Genomic DNA, 22,193 nt, shown 5'->3' on the forward strand with positions numbered 1-22,193 from the left:
ATTACTTTGGGAGGTGGATCAAAAAGATATTGCTGCAATTTATGTCAGACAGTGTTCCGCCTAGGTTTTCCTCTAAGAGTTTTATAGTGTTCAGTCTCTCATTTAGGTCTTTAATCCATTTTGAGTTTATTTTTGTGAATGGTGTTAAAGAATGTTCTAATTTCATTTTTTACATGTAGCCTGTCCAGTTTTCCCAGCATCATTTATTGAAGATATTGTATTTCCCTCATTATTTAGTCTTGCCTCCTTTGTCATAGATTAATTGACCATAGGTGTGTGGGTTTATTCCTGGGCATTCTATCCTGTTCCATTGATCTACATTTCTGTCCTTGCTCCTGCACCATACTGTTTTGATGACAGTAGCTTTGTAGTGTAGTCTGAAGTCAGGGAGCATGATTCCTCCTGCTCTGTTTTATTTCTCAAGAGTGCTTTGGCTACTTGGGGGTCTTTTGTATCTCCACACAAATTTTAAGATTTTTTGTCCTAGTTCTATGAAAAATGCCATTGGTAATTTGATAGGGATTGCATTGAATCTGCAGATTGCTTTGGGTAGTATAGTATTTTGACAATATTGATTCATCCAATCCAAGAACGTGGTATATCTTTCCATCTATTTCTGTCTTCTTCAATTTCTTTCATCCGCGTCTTATTATTTTCAGATTACAGGTCTTTTGTCTCCTTAGATAGGATTATTTCTGGGTGTTTTATTCTTTTTGATGCAATGGTAAATGGAATTGTTTGTTGGATTTCTCTTTTTGATCTTTTGTTGTTAGTGTATAGAAATGCAACAAGTTTCTGTGCTTTAATTTTGTAACCTGTGACTTTACCAAATTCATTGAAGAACTCTAGTAGTTTTCTGGCGCTGTCTTTAGGATCTTCTATGTACAGTATCATGTCATCTGCAAACAGTGACAGTTAAATTTCTTCTTTTCCAATTTGGATTCTTTTTATTTCTTTTTCTTCTTGATTGCTGTACCTAAGAATTCCAAAACTATGTTGAATAAAATTGGCAAGAGTGGACATCTTTGTCTTGTTCCTGATCTTAGAGGAATTGCTTTCAGTTTTCATCATTGAGTATGATGTTAGCTGTAGGTTTGTCATATATGGCCTTTATTATGTTGAGGTATGTTCCCTCTATGCCCACTTTCTGGAGAGTTTTTATCATAAATGGGTGCTGAATTTTCTCAAAAGCTTTTTCTGCATCTATTGAGATGATCATATGGTTTTTATTCTTCAATTTGTTCATGTGGTGTATCACAATGTTTGATTTGCAGATATTGAAAAATCCTTGCATCCCTGGGATAAATTCCACTAGATCATGGTGTATGATCCTTTTAATGTATTGTTACATTAATTCTTCTCCTGAGTTCTACGAGTGTCTTTATGATCATTACCTTGAACTCTTTGTTCAGTAGATTGCTTATCTCCACTTCACTTGGTTCTTCTGGGGTTTTATCTTGTTCCTTTGTTTGGAACATATTACTCTATGGCCTCATTTAGCTTAATTCTCTGTTTTTATTTATATGTATTTGGTAGGTTTGTTATGTTCCTGATCTGGAGAAGTGGCCATATGTAGGAGACGTCCTATGGGGTCCAGCAGTACACACCCCTCTGGTCACCAGAGATATATGTTCTCTCTGTGTGGGCTGCCCTCTATGTGAATTGTGTGGGCCTTTCTGTTTTTGCATGCTGATATGCATGTCTGGCCCCATTCCAGTCCAACTGGTTACCTAATGTGGAGGCTGCTGGCCACTGGTGGGCAGGATCATGTCCTGGCATGGCTGGCTGTATGACCCAGGGAGTCCTGGTGCTGGTGTTGGCCTGCTGGTAGGCTTAGCTGTGTCACCAGATGGCTGGCTGCAGAGTCCCGGGGTTCCTGGGGCTAGTGTTGGTCCACTGGTCTGCAGAGCCAGGTCCTGAGGTAGCTGGATGTGGGGCTAAGGATCCCAGAGCTAGTGTTGGCCTGCTGGTGGGTGGGGCTGGTTTCTTATATGGTTGGCTGTGGAGTCTGGGACGTCCCAGAGCTGGTGGCAGCCCACTGATGGATGGGGTCAGGGCCCAGATAGTGTTGGGGCTGTTGCTGGCCTGCTGGTGGGTGGGCTGGGTCCTGTCACTGCTGGCTGTGGGGAGGCAGTGGTCCCTGGGCTGGTGTCCACCAGCTGGTGAGCAGTATTGGGGTCCATAGGGTCCCAGGTGCTGACACCCACCCACTCGTGGGTAAGGCCAGGTCCTGGAGCTAATGCCAGCCCATCCATGGGTGGAGCCAGGTCCTGGGTTCTCTGGCTTCAGGCCCCAGGGATCCTGGAGTTGGTGGTAGCCTGCTGGTTGTCAGGGTCATGTTCCAAAGGCTGGCTACTAGTCCCAGGTGTTCCAGGGCTAGTGACAACCCACTGGTGTGTGGTGCTGGTTCCTGGGCCCTCTGGTGGGCAGGGCTGGGCCCTGGAGTGGCTGGGGGTTTAGGGGGTCCTATGGCAGCTGGCCTGCTGGTGAGTGGGGCTGTGTCCCTGCCTGGCTAGCTGCTTGGTCTGGTGTATCCCAGGATTGGTTCTGACTATCCAGTGGGCAGGGCTGGCTCTCACCACTGATAAGCTAGAGGGAGGGATCCAGAATGGTGCTTGCCAACACCAGTGTCCTCATGGTAGGTTGAGCTCCCCAAAATGGCTCCTTCCAGCATCTATGCTTCCAGTGTGAGTCCCAGTTGCCTCCTGCCTCTCTGGGAGGCTCTCCAAGATCAACAAGTGGGTCTTACCCAGGCTACTTTCAAATTACTGCTTCTGTCCTGGATCTTGGAGAGTGTGAGATTTTATGTGTGCCCTTTAAGAGTGGAGTCTCTATTTCCCACAACCCTCTAGCTCTCCCAAAAGTAAGCCCCACTGGCTTTCAAAGTCAAATGTTCTGGGGGCTTGTCTTCCTGGTGCAGGACCCCTGGGCTGGGGAGCCTAATGTGGGGTTCAGACCACTCTTTCTTTGGGGAGAACCTCTGCAATTGTAATTATTCTCCCATTTGTGGGTCACCTATCCAGGGCAGGTATAGGTATTGACTCTATTGCATCTCTACCCCCCCACCTGTCTCCCTGTGGTTCCTTCTTTATATCTTTAGTTGTGGAAAATGTTTTCTTCTAGTCTTCACATTGTTCTCATCGAAAGTTTGTATCTGAACAGTTGTAACTTTGGTGTGCCCATGGGAGGAAGTGAGCTCAGGGTCTTTCTACTCCACCATTTTGGCCACTCATTCCCAGAAAATATGTCTCTTGGTATTTACCCAAATGAGTTTAAAACTTATGTTTATGAAGAAAACATGCACTCAAATATTTATGGCAGCTTTATTCATAATTACCAAAACTTGAAAGCAACCAAGATGTTCTTCAGTAGGTGAATGGATAAAGTCTGGTACATCCATAGACTTGATTGCTATTCATCAGTAAAAAGAAATGAGCTCTCAAGCCACAAAAGCACAGAAAGAAACCTTAAATGCATATAACTAAGTGAAAGAAGCCAAACTGAAAAGTCTATATACCATATGTTTCCAAGTATATGACATTCTGGAACAGGCAAAACTAGAGGGAGACAGTAAAAAAGACCAGTAGTTGCAAAGAGTTGGCAGGGTGGGGGAAATAGGAGGGCTGAATAGGTGGAGCACATGGGATACGGGAGGCAGTGAAACTATTTTGAATGATACTGTTATGGTTAAAATATATAACACAAAGAGTGAACCCTAATATAGTCTAAGGACTTTAGCTAATAATAATGTATCATCATTGGATCATCAACTCCCTCTTGTGAGAGCACCAGAATCACAACTAAATGCTGAACAATCATCAACAGGAAGACACTGGAACTCACCAAAAAGATATCCCACATCCGAAGACAAAGAAGCCACAGTGAGACGGTAGAAGGGGCATATTCACAATAAAATCAAATCTCATAACTTCTGGGGGGGTGACTCACAAACTGGAGAACACTTATACCACAGAAGGCCACCCACTGGAGTGAAGGTTCTGAGCCCTACATCAGGCTTCCCAACCTGGGGGTCCAGCAATGGGAGGAGGAACTCCTAGAGAATCAGACTTTGAAGGCTGGCAGGATTTGACTGAAGGACTTTGACATGACTGGGGGAAACAGAGACACCACTCTTGGAGGGCACACACAAAGTAGTGTGCACATCAGAACACAGGGGAAGGAGCAGTGACCCCATAGGAGACTGAACCAGACCTACCTGCTAGTTTTGGAGGGCCTCCTGCACAGGTGGGGGGTGGCTGTGGCTCACCGTGAGGACAAAGACAATGGCAGCAGAAGATCTGGGAAGTACTCCTTGGCATGAGCCCTCCCAGAGTAGGCCATTAGCTGCAACAAAGAGCCCAGGTTTGCTCCATTCTTGGGTCACCTCGGACCAAACAGCCAACAGGGAGGGAACCCAGCCCCACCCATCAGCAGACAAGTGGATTAAAGTTTTACTGAGCTCGGCCCACCAGAGCAACAGCCAGCTCTACCCACCACCAGTCCCTCCCATCAGGAAACGTGCACAAGCCTCTTAGAGCAGACAGCAGAATCAAGAAGAACTACAATTCTGCAGCCTGTGGAACAAAAACCACATTCACAGAAAGATAGACAAGATGAAAAGGCAGAGGGCTATGTACCAGATGAAGGAACAAGATAAAACTTCAGAAAAACACCTAAATGGGCCATTTCGTGGACGACGGGTGTGGGAGAGCATCTGTGGGTGCCAGGCGCGAGGGGACCGGGAAGACCCAGGCGAGGGTGTGTGGATTTGAGCCTACGCGTTTCTAACCCGAGATCTCGAAATGCATCGTGATTCCTGTCCGTTGGACTGTAAAGTTTATGTAGGTAATCTTGGAAACAATGGTAACAAGACTGAATTGGAACGAGTTTTTGGCTATTATGGACCACTCCGAAGTGTGTGGGTTGCTAGAAACCCTCCCAGCTTCGCTTTTGTGGAATTTGAAGATCCTCGAGATGCAGCCGATGATGTCCGAGAGCTAGATGGGAGAACACTATGTGGCTGCCGAGTAAGAGTGGAACTGTCGAATGGTGAAAAGAGAAGTCGAAATCGTGGCCCACCTCCTTCTTGGGGTCGTCGCCCTCGAGATGATTATCGGAGGAGGAGTCCTCCAGCTTGCCGCAGATCTCCAAGATGGAGAAGTTTCTCCAGCAGCCAGAGCAGGTCCCTTACTAGAGATAGGAGAAGAGAGAGATCACTGTCCCAGGAGAGAAATCACAAGCCGTCCCCATCTTTCTCTAGGTCTCGTAGCCGATCTAGGTGAAATGAAAGGAAATAGAAGACCAGTTTGCAAGAGGAGTGGTGTACAGGAAGTAACTTCATTTGACAGGAGTATGTACAGAAAATTCAAGTTTTGTTTGAGACTTCATAAGCTTGGTGCATTTTAAAAATATTTTAGCTGTTCACATTTGTTTGTCTCTTGGAACAGTGACACAAAAAGATGTAATTCTCTATGGTTTGAAATGGATCATATGAGGCATGTAATATCAAGAATTGTTACTTTACAATGTTCCCTTAAGCAAAATTGAATTTGCTTTGAATTTTTAGTCTTGCATAGATTGATAATAAACCTCTAACTCCTGCCCAGCTAAAGTGTGATGTTTAATATTACGGAAACAAAACTGGTAAAAATTGAAAAGACTCTGTAGCTGGGATATGGTATGCAGCTGTAGTTAAGCGGTCTTTAAAAGCTGCTGTGAACACAAGCCAGCAGGTAAAAATTAAAGCTGCACCCTTAAACTAGATTAGAGGTTTAAAAATTCCACTAGTCTTCACACTGGACAAGAGGTTGTCCAGTGGGTTTAGAATCTAAGAAGTTTCAAGAAAGTTAGTTTACCTTCTGTGATTGCTGAATATGGATACATAGCTCTTTGTAATATTATTTGGAAATTTGACACTATTCAAGATACCCATGTCCTGCCAGTTTAAGGGTACATTGTAGAGCTGAACTATGAGCTACTGTGCAAGATTTTTTTTTCATGCTGTCATTTGTAATATGTTTTGTGAGAATCCTTGGGATTAAAGTTTTGGTTACAAAAAAAAAAACAAAACACCTAAATGAAGTGAAGAAAGAAACCTTCCAGAAAAAGAATTCACAATAATGGTAGTGAAGAACATCCAGGACCTCGGAAAAAGAATGGAGGAAAAGATCGAGAAGATGCAATGTTTAACAAAGACCTAGAAGAATTAAAGAACAAACAAACAGAGATGAACAATAACTGAAATGAAAATTACACTAGAAGGAATCAATAGCAGAATAACTGAGGCAGAAGAACGGATAAATGACCTGGAAGACAGAAGTGTGGAATTAACTGCTGTGGAACAGAATAAAGAAAAACGAATGAAAAGAAATGACAGCCGAAGAGACCTCTGGGAAAACATTAAATGCAACAACATTCGTGTTACAGGGGTCCCAGAGGGAGGAGAGAGAGAGAAAGGACCCGAGAAAATATTTGAAGAGATTATAGTTGAAAACTTCCCTAATATGAGAAAGCAAATAGCCACCCAAGTCCAGGAAGCATGGAGAGTCCCATACATGATAAACCCAAGGAGAAACATGCCGAGACACATAGTAATCAAATTGGCAAAAATTAAAGACAAAGAAAAATTATTCAAAGCAGCAAGGGAAAAACGACAAATAACATACAAGGGAACACCCATAAGGTTAACAACTGATTTCTCAGCAGAAACTCTACAAGCCAGAAGGGAGAGGCATGACATACTTAAAGTAATGAAAGGGAAGAACCTACAACAAAGATTATTTTACCCAGCAAGGATCTCATTCATATTCGATGGAGAAATCAAAACCTTTAAAGACAAGCAAAACCTAAGAGAATTCAGCACCATCAAACCAGCTGTACAACAAATGCTAAAGGAACTTCTCTAAGTGGGAAACATAAGAGGGGAAAAGGACCTACAAAAACAAACCCATAAGAATTAAGAAAATGGTAATAGGAACATACATATTGATTATTACCTTAAAGGTAAATGGAATAAATGTTCCAAACCAAAAGACACAGGCTCCCTGAATGGATTGCAAAATAAGACCCATATATATGCTGTCTACAAGAGACCCACCTCAGACGTAGGGACACATACAGACTGAAAGTGAGGGGAAGGAAAAAGATATTCCATGCAAATGGAAATCAAAAGAAAGCTGGAGTAGCAATTCTCACATCAGATAAAACAGACTGTAAAATAAAGAATGTTACAAGAGACATGTAAGGACACTACATAATGATCACCCTTGATCAATCCAAGAAGAAGATATAACAGTTATAAATATATGTGCACCCAAAACAGGAGCACCTCAATACATAAGGTAACCACTAACAGCTATAAAAGAGGGAATCGACAGTAACACAATAATAGTGGGGGACTTTAACACCTCACTTACACCAATGGACAGATCATCCAAACAGATAATTATTAAGGAAACACAAGCTTTAAATGACACAATAGACCAGATAGATTTAATTGATATTTAGAGAACATTCCATCCAAAAACAGCAGATTACACTTTCTTTTCAAGTGCACACAGAACATTCTCCAGGATAGATCACATCTTGAGTCGCAAATCAAGCCTCAGTAAATTTATAAATGTTGAAATTATATCAAGCATCGTTTCTGACAACAATGCTATGAGATTAGAAATCAATTACAGGGGAAAAAACGTCAAAAACACAAACATATGGAGGCTAAACAATACATTACTAAATAAGCAAAAGTTCACTGAAGAAATCAAAGAGGAAATCAAAAAATACCTAGAGAAAAATGGCAACGAAAACACGATGGGATCCAACTCTATGCCACTAAAACGGACAACCTGGAAGAAATGGACACATTCTTAGAAAGGTATAACCTTCCAAGACTGAACCAGGAAGAAATAGAAAATATGAACAGGCCAATCATAAGCAATGAAATTGAAACTGTGACTAAACATCTTCCAACAAACAAAAGTCCAGGACCAGATGGCTTCACAGGTGAATTCTATCAAATATTTAGAGAAGAGCTAACACCCATCCTTGTCAAATGCTTCCAAAAGATTGCAGAGTGGGCTTCCCTGGTGGCGCAGTGGTTGAGAGTCCACCTGCCGATGCAGGGGACACGGGTTCGTGCCCCGGTCCGGGAAGATCCCACATGCCGCGGAGCGGCTGGGCCCGTGAGCCATGGCCACTGAGCCTGCGCGTCCGGAGCCTGTGTTCCGCAACGGGAGAGGCCACAACGGTGAGAGGCCCGCGTACCGCCAAAAAAAAAAAAAAAAAAAAAAGATTGCAGAGTAAAGAAAACTCCCAAACACATTCTATGAGGCCACCATCACCCTGATACCAAAACCAGACAAAGATACTACAAAAAAAGAAAATTAAAGACCAATATCACTGATGAATATAGATGCAAAAATCCTCAACAAAATACTAGCAAACAGAATCCAACAACACATTAAAAGGATCATACACCATGATCAGGTGGGATATTTCCCAGGGATGCAAGGATTCTTCAATATAGGCAAATCAATCCATGTGATACACCACATCAACAAATTGAAGAATAAAAACCATATGATCATCTCAATAGATGCCGAAAAAGCTTTTGACAAAATTCAACACCATTTATGATAAAAACTCTCCAGAAAGTGGGCATAGAGGGAACATACCTCAACATAATAAAGGCCACATATGACAAACCCACAGCAAGCATCATTCTCAATGGTGAAAACCTGAAAGCATTTCCTCTAAGATCAGGAACAAGACAAGGATGTCCACTCTCGCCACTATTATTCAACATAGTTTTGGAAGTCCTAGCCACAGCAATGAGAGAAGAAAAAGAAATAAAAGGAATGCAAATCAAAAAAGAAGAAGTAAAACTGTCACTGTTTGCAGATGACATGATAGTATACATAGAGAATCCTAAAGGTGCTACCAGAAAACTACTAGAGCTAATCTATATATTTGGTAAATAGCAGGATACAAAATTAATGCACAGAAATCTCTTGCATTCCTATACACTAATGATAAAACATCTGAAAGAGAAATTAGGGAAACACTCCCATTTACCATTGCAACAGAAAGAATAAAATACCTAGTGATAAACCTACCTAGGGAGACGAAAGACCTGTATGCAGAAAACTATAAGACACTGATGAAAAAAATTAAAGATGATACCAACAGATGGAGAGATATACCATGTTCTTGGATTGGAAGAATCAATATTGTGAAAATGACTATAGTACCCAAAGCAATCTACAGATTCAATGCAACCCCTATCAAATTACCAATGGCAGTTTTTACAGAAGTAGAACAAAAAATCTTAAAATTTGTATGGAAACGCAAAGGACCCCGAATAGCCAAAGCAGTCTTGAGGGAAAAAAATGGAGTTGGAGGAATCAAAATCACTGACTTCAGACTATACTACAAAGCTACAGTAATCAAGACAATATGGTACTGGCACAAAAAAAGAAATATAGATCAATGGAAACGGATAGAAAGCCCAAAGATAAACCCACGCACCTATGGTCAACTAATCTATGACAAAGGAGGCAAGGATATACAATGTTGAAAAGACAGTCTTCAATAAGACCACCATTCAATAAGTGGTGCTGGGAAAACTGGACAGCTACATGTAAAAGAATGAAATTAGAACGCTCCCTAACATCATACACAAAAATAAACTCAAAATGGATTAGAGGCCTAAATGTAAGACCGGACGCTATAAAACTGTTAGAGGAAAACATAGGAAGAACACTCTTTGACACTAATCACAGCACCATCTTTTTTGATCCACCTCCTATAGTAATGGAAATAAAAACAAAAATAAACAAATGGGACCTAATGAAACTTAAAAGCTTTTGCAAAGCAATGGAAACTACAAACAAGATGAAAAGACAACCCTCAGGGGCTTCCCTGGTGGCGCAGTGGTTGAGAGTCCGCCTGCCGATGCAGGGGACATGGGTTCGTGCCCCGGTCCGGGAAGATCCCACATGCCGCGGAGCGGCTGGGCCCGTGAGCCATGGCCGCGGAGCCTGCGCGTCCAGAGCCTGTTGCTCCGCAACGGGAGAGGCCACAACAGTGAGAGGCCCGCGTACCGGAAAAAAAAAAAAAGACAACCCTCAGAACGGGAGAGAATATTTGCAAACGAATCAACGGACAAAGGATTAATCTTCAAAATATATAAACAGCTCATGCCGCTCAATATTAAAAAAACAAACAACCCAGTCCGAAACTGGGCAGAAGACCTGAATAGACATTTGTCCAAAGAAGACATACAGATGGCCAATAAGCACATGAAATGATGCTCAACATCACTATCAGAGAAATGCAAATCAAAACTACAATGAGGTATCACTTCACACCAGTCAGAATGGCCATCATCAAAAAATCTACAAACAATAAATGCTGGAGAGGGTGTAGAGAAAAAGGAACCCTCCTACACTATTGGTGGGACTGTAAATTGATACAGCCACTATGGAGAACAGTATGGAGGTTCACTAAAAAACTAAAATTAGAGCTACTGCATGATCCAGCAATCCCCCTCCTGGGCATATATCCAGAGAAAACAATAATTTGAAAATATACATGTACCCAAATGTTCCTTGCAGCACTGTTTACAATAGCCATGACATGAAAGCAACCTAAACGTCCATCGACAGAGGAATGGATAAAGAAGATGTGGTACATATAGATAATGGAATATTACTCAGCCATTAAAAAGAATGAAATAATGCCATTTGCAGCAACATGGATGGACCTAGAGATTGTCATACTGAGTGAAGTAAGTTAAACAGAGAAAGAGAATCTCTTATATGCAGAACCTAGAAAAAATTATACCAATGAACTTATTTACCAAACAGAAACAGACTCACTGACTTAGAGAACAAACTTATGGTTAGCAGCGGGGGAAGGGTTGGGGCAGGGATAGTTAGGGAGTTTGGGATTGACATGTACACACTGCTATATTTAAAATGGATAACCAACAACGACCTGCTGTATATCACAGGGAACTCTGTTCAATATTATGTAACAACCTAAATGGGAAAAGAATTTGAAAAAGAATAGATACATGTATATGTATAACTGAATCACTTTGCTGTACACCTGAAACTAATACAACATTGTTAATCTACTATACTCCAATATAAAATAAAAAGTTAAAAGAAAGAGGGGCCTTAGTTAAATAAATTCTGTTATATCCATACAATTTAATACTATGAATTTGGGCTTTTTTAATGAAGTAGTTAAGTACTGACATGGAAAGGTGTTAATGATAATTTGTCATGTGAAAAAGCAGGTTGCAGAACTTCCATTGCCGTTAAAAAGGAATACATGCACATTTATTTTTATATAAGAGAGGTATATGTTTGTATATGCACAGAAAATATCTGGGAAGATGTAGAACTGTTGAGTTACTGTCTCTGGGAATTGGTATTGGGGAAAAGAGGGTTGGATAAAGGTTTCTTTCTTTAGTTTATACATTCATTCATTCACTCATTCAACAAATACTGAGTGAACTTCTATTATATGGCAGCACTGTTTTAGGTTCTGGGACTACAGATGAGGCCTCTGCTCTGTGTTGAAGGAGAGACAGACGATAAGCAATGACATAAATGAATAGCACAATTTCAGACACAATATCAACACAATAAGGTCTGTGGAGAAAAAAACGGGGTGATATGATGGAGAGAAGTAGGGGGAAAGGGTTGGGTGGGCTATTTCACATTGCATGGCTGGGCAGGGCCTCTCTGAGGAAGTGACAATTGAGCTGAGACCTAAATGACAAGTAGGAGCCAGCCACCAGAAAATCAAGAAGAAAAGCATTCCAAGGAGAAGGAAGATTCGGTGCAAAGGCCCAAAGGCAAGAACAACCTTGATGTGTTCCAGAAACGGAGGCCAGTATAGCTGGAGCTTAGTAAATGTAGGGGAGAGTTGGAGAAGCTGACTGAGAATCAGACACATAATCTCTGTATTGATTATTTTTCTTTTATCTTTTTTTGTAACAAATTTGTGGTAATTTTTAAAAATAACAATAACACCTTAACACTTTTAAAAGAGAATAAGAGAATCACATAGACTAGCTCCATCACCTACTGGCTAGGTTACTTTAGTCAAGTTAATCTCATTAAGCCTCAGTTTGTTCATTTGTAAAATGAAGAAAAATACACTCACCTCAGAGGGCCAAACCTATGTAATGGGTTGTTTTGGTTAGGGCTCTTTTGGACACAAGGAAGAGAAACTCAGTCAAGCTAGATCAAGAATCAGAAATCCAAGATCAGGAAGTTGAGCACAGTTAGAGCTCATTAAGCCTGGAGCTGTAGGAAAGTTCTGGATGAGGCATGGGCCTCTGCTCTAGAGCTTTGCTATTAACATGACTCATCTACATTACATGTCTGCTTCTTTCTGCACATTTCCCCCATGCATCGTGCTCAACTCAGAAATGCAGCTGAGGGACTTCTCTGGTGGTGCAGTGGGTAAGACTCCGTGCTCCCAATGCAGGGGGCTCGGGTTCAATCCCTGGTTGGGGAACTAGATCCTGCATGCACGCCGCAACTAAGAGTTTGCATGGCACAACTAAGAAGTCCACATGCCACAACTAGGAGCCCACATGATGCAACTAAAAGATCCCACACACCACAACTAAAGAGCCCGCACGCCACAGTGAAGATCCCACATGCCACAACTAAGACCCGGTGCAGCCTAAATAAATAAATAATAAATAAATATTTTTTAAAAAAAAAGAAATGCAGCTGACACTTGACTTGTTCCATAATGCCCACCCCCCCACCAGCATCCTGGTCTGCTAGACCTGCCCGCTCAACAACTAACTGGCAACTCCCCTCTGCATCTCTTATTTCACTTTCCCAAAAGTGCAATCTGATTGGTCCACATCATCTTGTCAAGCAGGGCCATAAAACTCTCAGGTTGTCTGGCTGGGCTTGGATCAGATGCAATCAGCTGTACCTTAAGGGAAGGGAGGATATAGTACATAGTCAGGCCTGGCTTGCCCATTCAGCAGGAGCTGTAAGTAGAACAGATTCTCCCAGAACGGAGGTGTAAAGATGGCAGGCAAGAAGTGGCTTTTCTGATGCATGTGTGTAGCAGAGTGACTGCCATACAGTAGGTGTTCAAAAAATGGTCACAATTATTAACAGTAACATTATGCCACCTCTTACAGGAAGCCTTCTCAGAACTCTCAAGCTTCTCAAATTTTCCCCCCAGAAGAGAAATCCTACTGCAGGAATTGTCCAGTTAAGAAATCATTGAAATTCCTTCATCTAGGGCAGATTTTAAAGGCTCGTAGGTGTAATGCACTGGGAGGAGGGATATACAAATGAATCAGGCCCTTATCCTGACCTCAAAGAGCTCCCAGGGTAGTGCAAGGGAAAAGGAAGGCTAAGCCATGAGAGATCCACAGATAGGAAACTCTAGGAGTTCAGAGAAGGGCAAATATTGCTGTTTATCCGTATGTATGCATGTCTCCTGGATACATCCCCTTAGATGTCCCAAAGGCACCTCATACTAAATGTATTTAAAACTGATCTCATCTGCCCCCACCCCCAAACCTGTTCCTCTTCTCAGATTCCCTGTCTCCGTGAGGCAAGTTCATCCACACCTGTTGCCCAAGCTTGAAAGCTGAGCTGCACCCTCTCTTAATGTCAGCTGTTGTAGTTGCTAAAGTTGTCCCTGAGCCTTTACTGTGTGTTTGTCTTGCCCCAAAGGGCAGAACTAATAATAAACTTGAGAGTTGCTTCAGGAGGGAGAATTTTAAACCAGCCTGGAACAATACCTGGAGTTCACTAGGGTTGATTTCGGATTTGGCCTCTGGCATCAATGGGTACAATCCCTTTCAGGAAAGTGGGTCAATAAGAGCCTAAAACATTCATGCCATTTTCCCACTAATTCTGCTCCTCAATATCCACCCAACCCTACTCCGAAACAAGAAAAGCTCTAAGCACAAAATTATTCCTAACAAGGCTATTTTCTGATGGTCAAACAGAGAAGTAGTCTTAATATCCAACAAGAGGGGAAGGGTTAAGTGATTCGTGGCACAGCTGTCTGATGGAACATTCTATAACCATTACCGATGGATGATGGCTGTGGAGATTCTATAGCAACAGGGGAAAATTATTATGCTGTAACTAAGGACACAGGGTTATGTGTACACTCCGACTGCAACAACGTAAAAGCTGCGTAGGCTCAGGGTCTGCTGGTGAACATTTAAAATGTCTCATCTACAGGGGGAAAAAATGTCCTAAACTTAAGTAAACCATGAACATCTCTGAGGTTTTTCCTCTCTTTTTCCCCCTTTTCATTCAATCAGTCAACCATCTTAATTACGTGCCTTTTTTGTTACCGGGCCTCCCATTAGGTGCTGGAGATTCAACGAATCACCCATGATTCTTTTTCTCAGGGACATTAGGGCAGAAGAAGAAAGAGATACAAAAATAAACCGTTTCAAAATATATAGGCCAGTCTGTGCGGAACCATTTGTGGATGTGTGCAGGCACGGTCACCCCCTGGCGGCCACCCGACTGTCTTCGGTGGCTCTAACCTCCTCCTGGGCAGTGGCTTCCACCCTCGGGAGTCCAGCCCCAGCCTAGCTGCCTCCAAGACTCCTTCCTCTCCCCCGTTCTGGGGATCTCGACCTCTTAGTAGGTGCTTCAGCCTGAAGTTGGCCCGGACTGATCCCACCCTGCTACTCTCACCCGAGCTCCTCCCTCGCCCAAAGCCTCTCTCCGCTGGGATCTACAATATGATGTCATTCTCACTGGTTCGCATGCGCTCCCACCACTGGCCAATTGGTGCGCCGCTGCCGCAGGTGGGGCCGAGCTTCAGGTTCCTGAGTTCTCTCTTTTCTTTATTCCAATACTTTAAAAAGTGGCAACACCCTACTCGTAAGAAATGCAGGCAAACTCTTGGTTCTAAGAGCCGGATCCAAGAAAAGCTGCGAACCCTAAACTTCACTACTCCCTACTCTGCCTTTGTCGCACCCACTCCAGAGATAGATATCGCCCCTTTCTGACTCCTTCCACCTCCTTTCTCCAAGCGTGGGAATTGAAGCCCAGACCTGTGTGCGGCTCACACTTCTGAGATACTCTAACTGCGCCTGCGTCTGTTCGTAGCCGGCGGGGCTAGCGGGAGGCTGATGCAAGAAAGTCAGGGCGGGGCGCGTCAGATGAGATGGGAGCGGGATTGGAGAGGCCTGTTCCAGCCTTCCAAGTGGAAGTTGCCGTGGGGGCGGGGGGTGAGGGGGTGTTGGAGGGCTATTTGACAGTGTCTGTTAAAACTTTTAAGTGCGGGACTTTCATGGTGGTGTGGTGGTTAAGACTGCAGGAGGCCCGGGTTCCGTCCCTGGTCTGGGAACTAGATCCCACATGCATGCTGCAATTAAGAGTTCACACTAAGGAGCCGTTGAGCGGCAACTAAGGAGCCCCCTGCCGCAACTAAGACCAGATGCAACCAGATAAATATTTTTTTTAAAAAACTTTTAAATTCATGTATCCTATTGGCTCAGCAATCCCATTTCCATGTATACACCCAAGAGTCCTAGAGCAGTGCAACAGAATCACCTAGTGGGCCTGCTAAAACGCAGGTTGTCAAGGTTCACCCACTATCAGAGTTTCTGATTCAGTAGGTGTGGAATGGGGCCTGAGAATTTGCATTTCTAACAAGTTGTGAGTAATGCTGATGCTAACTGATTCAGTGACCACACTTCAAGAACCTTTGCTCTAAAGGGAAAAATACTTTGCAAGGACCCATGCGTGAACAAGTATAAGCCTTACTCATTTGTTTGCAATAATGAAAATTGAAAGCGTCACTAGGGGGGTGATTTTATCTGTTAAAAATGGGCTATATCTTTATAAACTGACAGGGAAAGATACTGATGATGGTGGTGGTGGTGGTGGTGATGGTGATGATTATAGTTAACATTCATTGAGTGCTTACACTGTCCTAGGCACTATACTAAGGACTTTTATAGTCATTTAATTTTACAGCAACACTCAATGATATGGACCATGTCTAACTCACCCTATATGTCCAGTCCAGAACAGGTTCTGGGACCAAGGATCTTGTCTGTAAATTTTTGTGGCTTCATATAGTCAGACTTACCCCCTGTCTGGTGGAGGAGACAAAAATACAAGTAAAGGAAGGCTGTAGGAGCCCAGAGGAATGGATCAGGCAGAGTTTCAGGAAGAGGTAGAACCTGAAATGTGGGTAAGTGTTTGCCAAAAGGGAGGAAAAGGCTGTCTCAGACAAAATGAGTGTGTGGCAAAACATCCCATTCCCAAACCATAGGACTTCAAAGGCCAAACAACATTTCAAAACATTATGAGGTGACAACAAATGCTGGTGAGGATGTAGAGCAACATGAACTCATGCACTGCTGGTAGGAATGCAAATTGGTACAGCCACTTTGGAAGACAGTTTGGTGGTTCATGCCAAACTAAATATACTCTTACTATATGATCCAGTGAACACATTCCTTGGTATTTACCCAACGGATTTGAAAACTCATGTCCACTGACAAAGATTCTTTGCTTGACCAAACTTTAGTCAGGCTTCCCTGAACCTTCTCCCCAGTAAGGCCCATCCATGTACTTACTTCCTTGTAGAATTCAGTTCTAGCTAGAATCCTACTAGGTCAGTTTAGTGAGAATTCCCCACCCTTGATATCTGATCAAACTGCTCATCCACACTATCCCCCAGGTGATACCTGATCACCTAGCCTATCGTCAGCAAGAATCCTGTTAGGTCAGTTCAGCCAGAATTCTCCCAGACTTCATGGCTCCTGTTACTAATTTTCCATCCACCAATGCTCCCCCTCAACTTGCTCCTTAGCTATAAATCCCCAGTTTTTCTGGTTGTATTCAGAATTGAGCCCAGTTCTATACTGGAGTCTCTCTTCTGCTGTTGCAATAATTTATTGAATAAAATCTATCTTCACCACTGTAACTTCTGTCCAGCTTTGGTTCTCTTTAACAGTTTTTGGTGCCGCAACTCAGATCTGGATCAGAACCACCATCAGACCCTCAACTCGGACAACCAAGCTTCCCATCTCCCACCAAAAATTTTGTCTCCAGTCTGCTTGCTCATTTGGGTGTCCACTGGTGAGTCTGACTCCAACCAAAACCCGGTGCTCCAGATAAATGTCCACTGAAACACGGTGAGGATAGACTTTGATTCTTAAGATTCTGAGTATATTCTAGAAGCCAGGTTAGAGTCCCAGACAAGCAGAGGCTAGTTAGAGTCCTAGGTTTCTCTGTTTGTAACAAGCTGGGTTAGAATCCCAGGCAAGCATCTGTTTCTAAGTTGCTGGGTTTCTCTTTCTGACCCACATTCTGGATAATTTCTTTGGATCTATCTTCTAGTTCACTAATTTACTGTTCATCAAGGTTTAATTTGCTGTCTGATCTATCCACTGACTTTCTGTTTTCAATTGTTATATTTTTTCATATATAGTAGTCCTATTTGGTTCTTTTTCAAATCTACTTGGTCATTTGTTATTATCTTCCATTCTCTGTACATATTTTCAATCTCCTGTTTTATTTCTTTAAAACTATTATAGTTTTATAATATTCTGTGTTTGAAAAATTTAATATCTTTATATGTCCTATGTTTTGTATGTAACCAATATCCTCAGACAAAGGGCTGCCACCCTGCTCTTCTCCCTTCCTCAATCAGGCCCCAATCCCTACTGGGCCATGAACTCATTGTTTTTTTCTTTGCTGGGGCCCCAATGCCTGCTGAGCTGCCAACCCATTCTTCAGCCTTCTGTGCTTGTGCCCTGACCTCCAATAGGCCACTGTTTATCTCTCATTAATATTTCTTGAAAGAATGAATAAATAAAGTGAATTAATGAATAAACAATATTCTCCTTGCTGCCTCTGCCACCCAAGTGCCAACTCCATTTCATTCTAGCTCTGCCAACAGCTCCTCTCCATCTTTGCAGCCTAGTTTAGGTCCCATCACTTCCAACCTAGGTTACTGTCCACCCCCAACCTTTATACTTCCTAACCATTCTGTCTACAAAATCAAGTCCAAATGTTAGGTCTGATCATACCCCACTCCTCTGCTATAGAATATTCAGCAGCTCACCAAGGCCCACTAGAGAAAGATGGAGCCTTCAATCATTGCATTAAACCCTTCTGAAACTGGCACTCCTGTCATCCTCCTCTACTTTTCCTATGCTCGGTTTACAGTGGTTAACACATCAAAAATAGAAGTCATCAGAAGAAAACTCCCAAAATCTCTAACCACCTTTGCCCACCTACTCCCATCTGTGCCAACACAGTCTCCCTGTAACTGTGGATAGCAGGTCACTGCTCCTATCTAAGACCAATTCTTCCACTTGGGCACCTGATCCCACTGCATCTTGCTTCATCAGAGAGAGAATTACTGCAATTCTCCCATCTCTTCTTAAATCCAGCAATATATAAAGATAGCAAAGCTCTGCAACCAAGTTAGGTTTGTGTTGGGAATACAGAGCTGGGTCAATATTTGAAAATCCATCAATGTAATCCTCCAAATTAACAGGCTTATGAGGAAAACCCACATAATCATATCGATTGATGCAGAAAATCAACTGAAAAAATTCAACACCATTCATGATTAAAAAAAAAACTCAGCAAATAGGAGTAGAGGGGAATCTCCTCAACTTGATAAAGAGCAACTATGAAAAACCTACAGCCTACATCATACTTAACAGTGAAAGACTAGATGTTTTCCCCTAAGATTAGGAACAAGATAAGGATGTTCAATCTCACTACACTTTTTCAACATCTAACTGGAAGTCCTAACTAGTGCAATAAGGCAAGAAAAGTAAACAAAAGGCATGTGTATTGGAAATAAAGAAATAACACTATACCTATCCACAGATGATATGATGGCTTATGTGAAAAAATATCACATGGAATCTACAAAAAAAAAGCTATTAAGACTGCTATGTGAGGGATACAGCAACATCAGCAAGATACAGGGCTAGGAGGTCCCAATGTTCATCACCCCCATAAACAACAAATAAATAACTACAAATCAACAAAAATAGGGATTGCATTGAATCTGTAGATCACTTTGGGTAGTATGGATATTTTAACAATTTTAATTCTTCCAACCCATGAACATGAGATATCTTTCCATTTATTTGTGTCCTTTCCAATTTCTTTCATCAATGTCTTATAGTTTTCAGTGCAAAGATCTTTCACTTCCTTGATTAAATTTATTCACAAGTATTTTATTCTTTCTCATCGTACTGTGAATGGGATTGTTTCTTTAATTTCTCTTTCTAATAGTTCATTATTGGTGTATAGAAATGAAACTTATTTTTGTAAATTGATTTTGTATCCTGCAACTTTATTGAAATTGTTTATTAATACAATAGTTTTCTAATGGAGTCTTTAAGGTTTTCTATATATAATATCATGTCATCTACAAATAGAGACAATTTTACTTCTTCCCACTCCAAAACTATGCCTTTTATTTATTTTTCTTACCTAATTGTTCTGGCTAGGGCTTCCAGTACTTTGTTGAATAAAAGGTGTAAGAATGGTAATTCTTGTCTTACTCCTGATCTGATAAAAAGTGTTCAGCTCTTCACCATTCTTTCTGGTATTAGTTGTGGGCTTGTCCTATATGGCCTTTATTATGTTGAGGTATAGTCCCTCTATAACCAGTTTGTTGAGAGTTTCTATACTAAAAGGATGTTGAATTTTGTCAAATGATTTTTCTGCATCTATTGAGAAGATCATATGACTTTTATCCTTTATTGTGTTAATGTGGTGTATCACATTTACTGATTTGTGAATGTTGAACCATCACAGCATCCCTGAAATAAATTGTGCTTGATCGTGTTGTATAATCCCTTTAATGTATTATTGAATTTGGTTGGCTAATATTTTGTTGAGGATTTTTGCATCCATGTTCATCAGGGATATTGATCTATAGCTTTTTTTCTTGTAGTGCCCTTGTCTGGATTTGATATCAAGGTAATGTTGGCTTTGTAAAATGAACTGGGAAGTGTTCTCTCATTTTCTATATTTTGGAGGAGTTTGGGAAGATTTGGTCTTAATTCTTCTTTAAATGTTTGGTAGAATTCACCCAAGAAACCATCTACTGTTGGCCTTTTCTTGTTAAGAGATTTTTTACTGTTTATTCAATTTTCTTCCTAGTAATTGCACTGTTCAGATTTTCTATTTCTTCCTGATTCAGTCATGGTAGGTTTTATGTTTCTAGTAATGTATCCATTTCTTCTAGGTTGTCTAATTTGTTAGCATATAATTGTTCATAGTAATCTCTCATGAGCCTTTGTATTTCTGTGATATCAACTGTAATTTCTCCTCTCTCATTTCTGATTTTATTTATTTGAGTCCTCTCTCGTTTTTCCTTGGTAAGTCTAACTAATGATTTTTCAGTTGTTTATCTTTTTTAGAAAAAGTAGCACTTAGTTTTATTGATCTTTTCTATTTTCTTTTTAGTCTCTGTTTCATTCTTCTCTGATCTTTGTTATTCCCTTCTTTCTGCTAACTTGGGGCTTATTTTGTTCTTCTACTTCTAATACATTGGGTGTAAAGTTAAGTGTTTATTTGAGATTTTTCTTATTTCTTTTTTTTTTTTTTTTTTTTTTTTTGCGGTACGCGGGCCTCTCACTGTTATGGCCTCTCCCGTTGCGGAGCGCAGGCTCCGACGCGCAGGCTCAGCGACCGTGGCTCACGGGCCCAGCCGCTCCGCAGCATGTGGGATCCTCCCGGACCGGGGCACGAACCCGTGTCCCCTGCATTGGTAGGCGGACTCCCAACCACTGTGCCACCAGGGAAGCCAAGATTTTTCTTATTTCTTAATGAAGGCTTTTTTCACTAGAAACTTCCCTCTTAGAACTGCTTTTGCTACATCCCATAAGTTTCAGTATGTTTTGTTTTCATTTTCATCTATCTCAAGGTATTATTTTTATTTCTCTTTTGATTTCTTCTTTAACATGTTGGATTTTCCAAAGCATGTTATTTAATCTCCACTTATTTGTGATTTTTTTCCATTTTCTTGTAAATGATTTCTAGTTTCAGATCATTGTGATCAGAAATGATACTTGATATGATTTCAATCTTCTTAAATTTATTAAGACTTGATTTGTCACCCAACATATGATCTATCCTGGATAATGTTCCGTGTGAGCTTGAGAAGAATGTGTACTCTGCTGTTCTTGCATGAAATGTTCTATATATATATGTTTGTTCCATCTGTCCTAACATGTAGATTAAATCCAATGTTTTCTTATTGACTTTCTGTCTGGATAGTCTATTGCCAAAAGAAGGGTATTGATGTCCCCTGCTTTTATTGTATTGATGTATATTTCTCTCTTCAGATCCGCTAATATTTGCTTTATATATTTAGGTGCTCCTATGCTTGGTGTATAAATATTTAAAATTGTTATACCTTCTAGATGAACTGACCCTTTTATTATTATATAATGACATTCTTTCTCTTTTTACAATCTTTGTAAAGTCTATTTTGTCTGATATAAATGTAGCTTCTCCTGCTTTCCTTTAGTTTTCATCTGATGGAATACTGTTTTCCATCTCTTCACTTTCACTTTATGTGTGTCCTTAAAGCTGTGGGGAGTCTCTTGTAGGCAACATAAACTTCATATACTTGGAACTTTCTAAAATTCTTAAATTCTTATTGATATTTCTTTCAAGATAGTCTTTTTTTTTTTTTTTTTTTTGGCCTCACTCTTCAGCTTCTGGGATCTTAGTTCCCTGACCAGGGATTGAACCTGGGCCCTCGGAAGTGAAAGCACAGAGTCCTAAAAACTGGACCACCAGGGAATTCCCCAGTTGGAACTTCTTTTTAAGCCATTAAGCCATTTTATGCCTTTTGACTGGAGAATTTATTCTATTTATATTTAAAGTGGTTATTCATATTATGGACTTACTGTTTCCATTTCATTCATTATTTTCAGGTTATTTTTTAATTCCTCTGTGCCTTTATTCCTTTCTTGTTCTCTTCATTTGTTATTTGATGTACTGTACTGGTATGCTTAGATTCCTTTCTATATACTGTAGGCATTTGCTTTATAGTTACCTTGAGGCTTACATAAAACATTACACTTATAACAGTCTACTTTAATCTGATAACTAACTTTTAACACGTACCAAACTCCTCCACCCCCAAATTGTATATTTTTGATGTCAAAA

At 41.1% G+C, this 22,193-nt stretch overlaps 1 pseudogene; it reads left to right on the forward strand.

The window, feature by feature from the left end:
* Positions 1-4,703: 4,703 nt before the first annotated feature.
* Positions 4,704-5,955, forward strand: LOC132417835 (serine/arginine-rich splicing factor 3 pseudogene; annotated as a pseudogene).
* Positions 5,956-22,193: the final 16,238 nt, after the last annotated feature.

The sequence above is a fragment of the Delphinus delphis genome, chromosome X (assembly GCF_949987515.2).
Source record: "Delphinus delphis chromosome X, mDelDel1.2, whole genome shotgun sequence".
Lineage (NCBI taxonomy): Eukaryota > Metazoa > Chordata > Mammalia > Artiodactyla > Delphinidae > Delphinus > Delphinus delphis.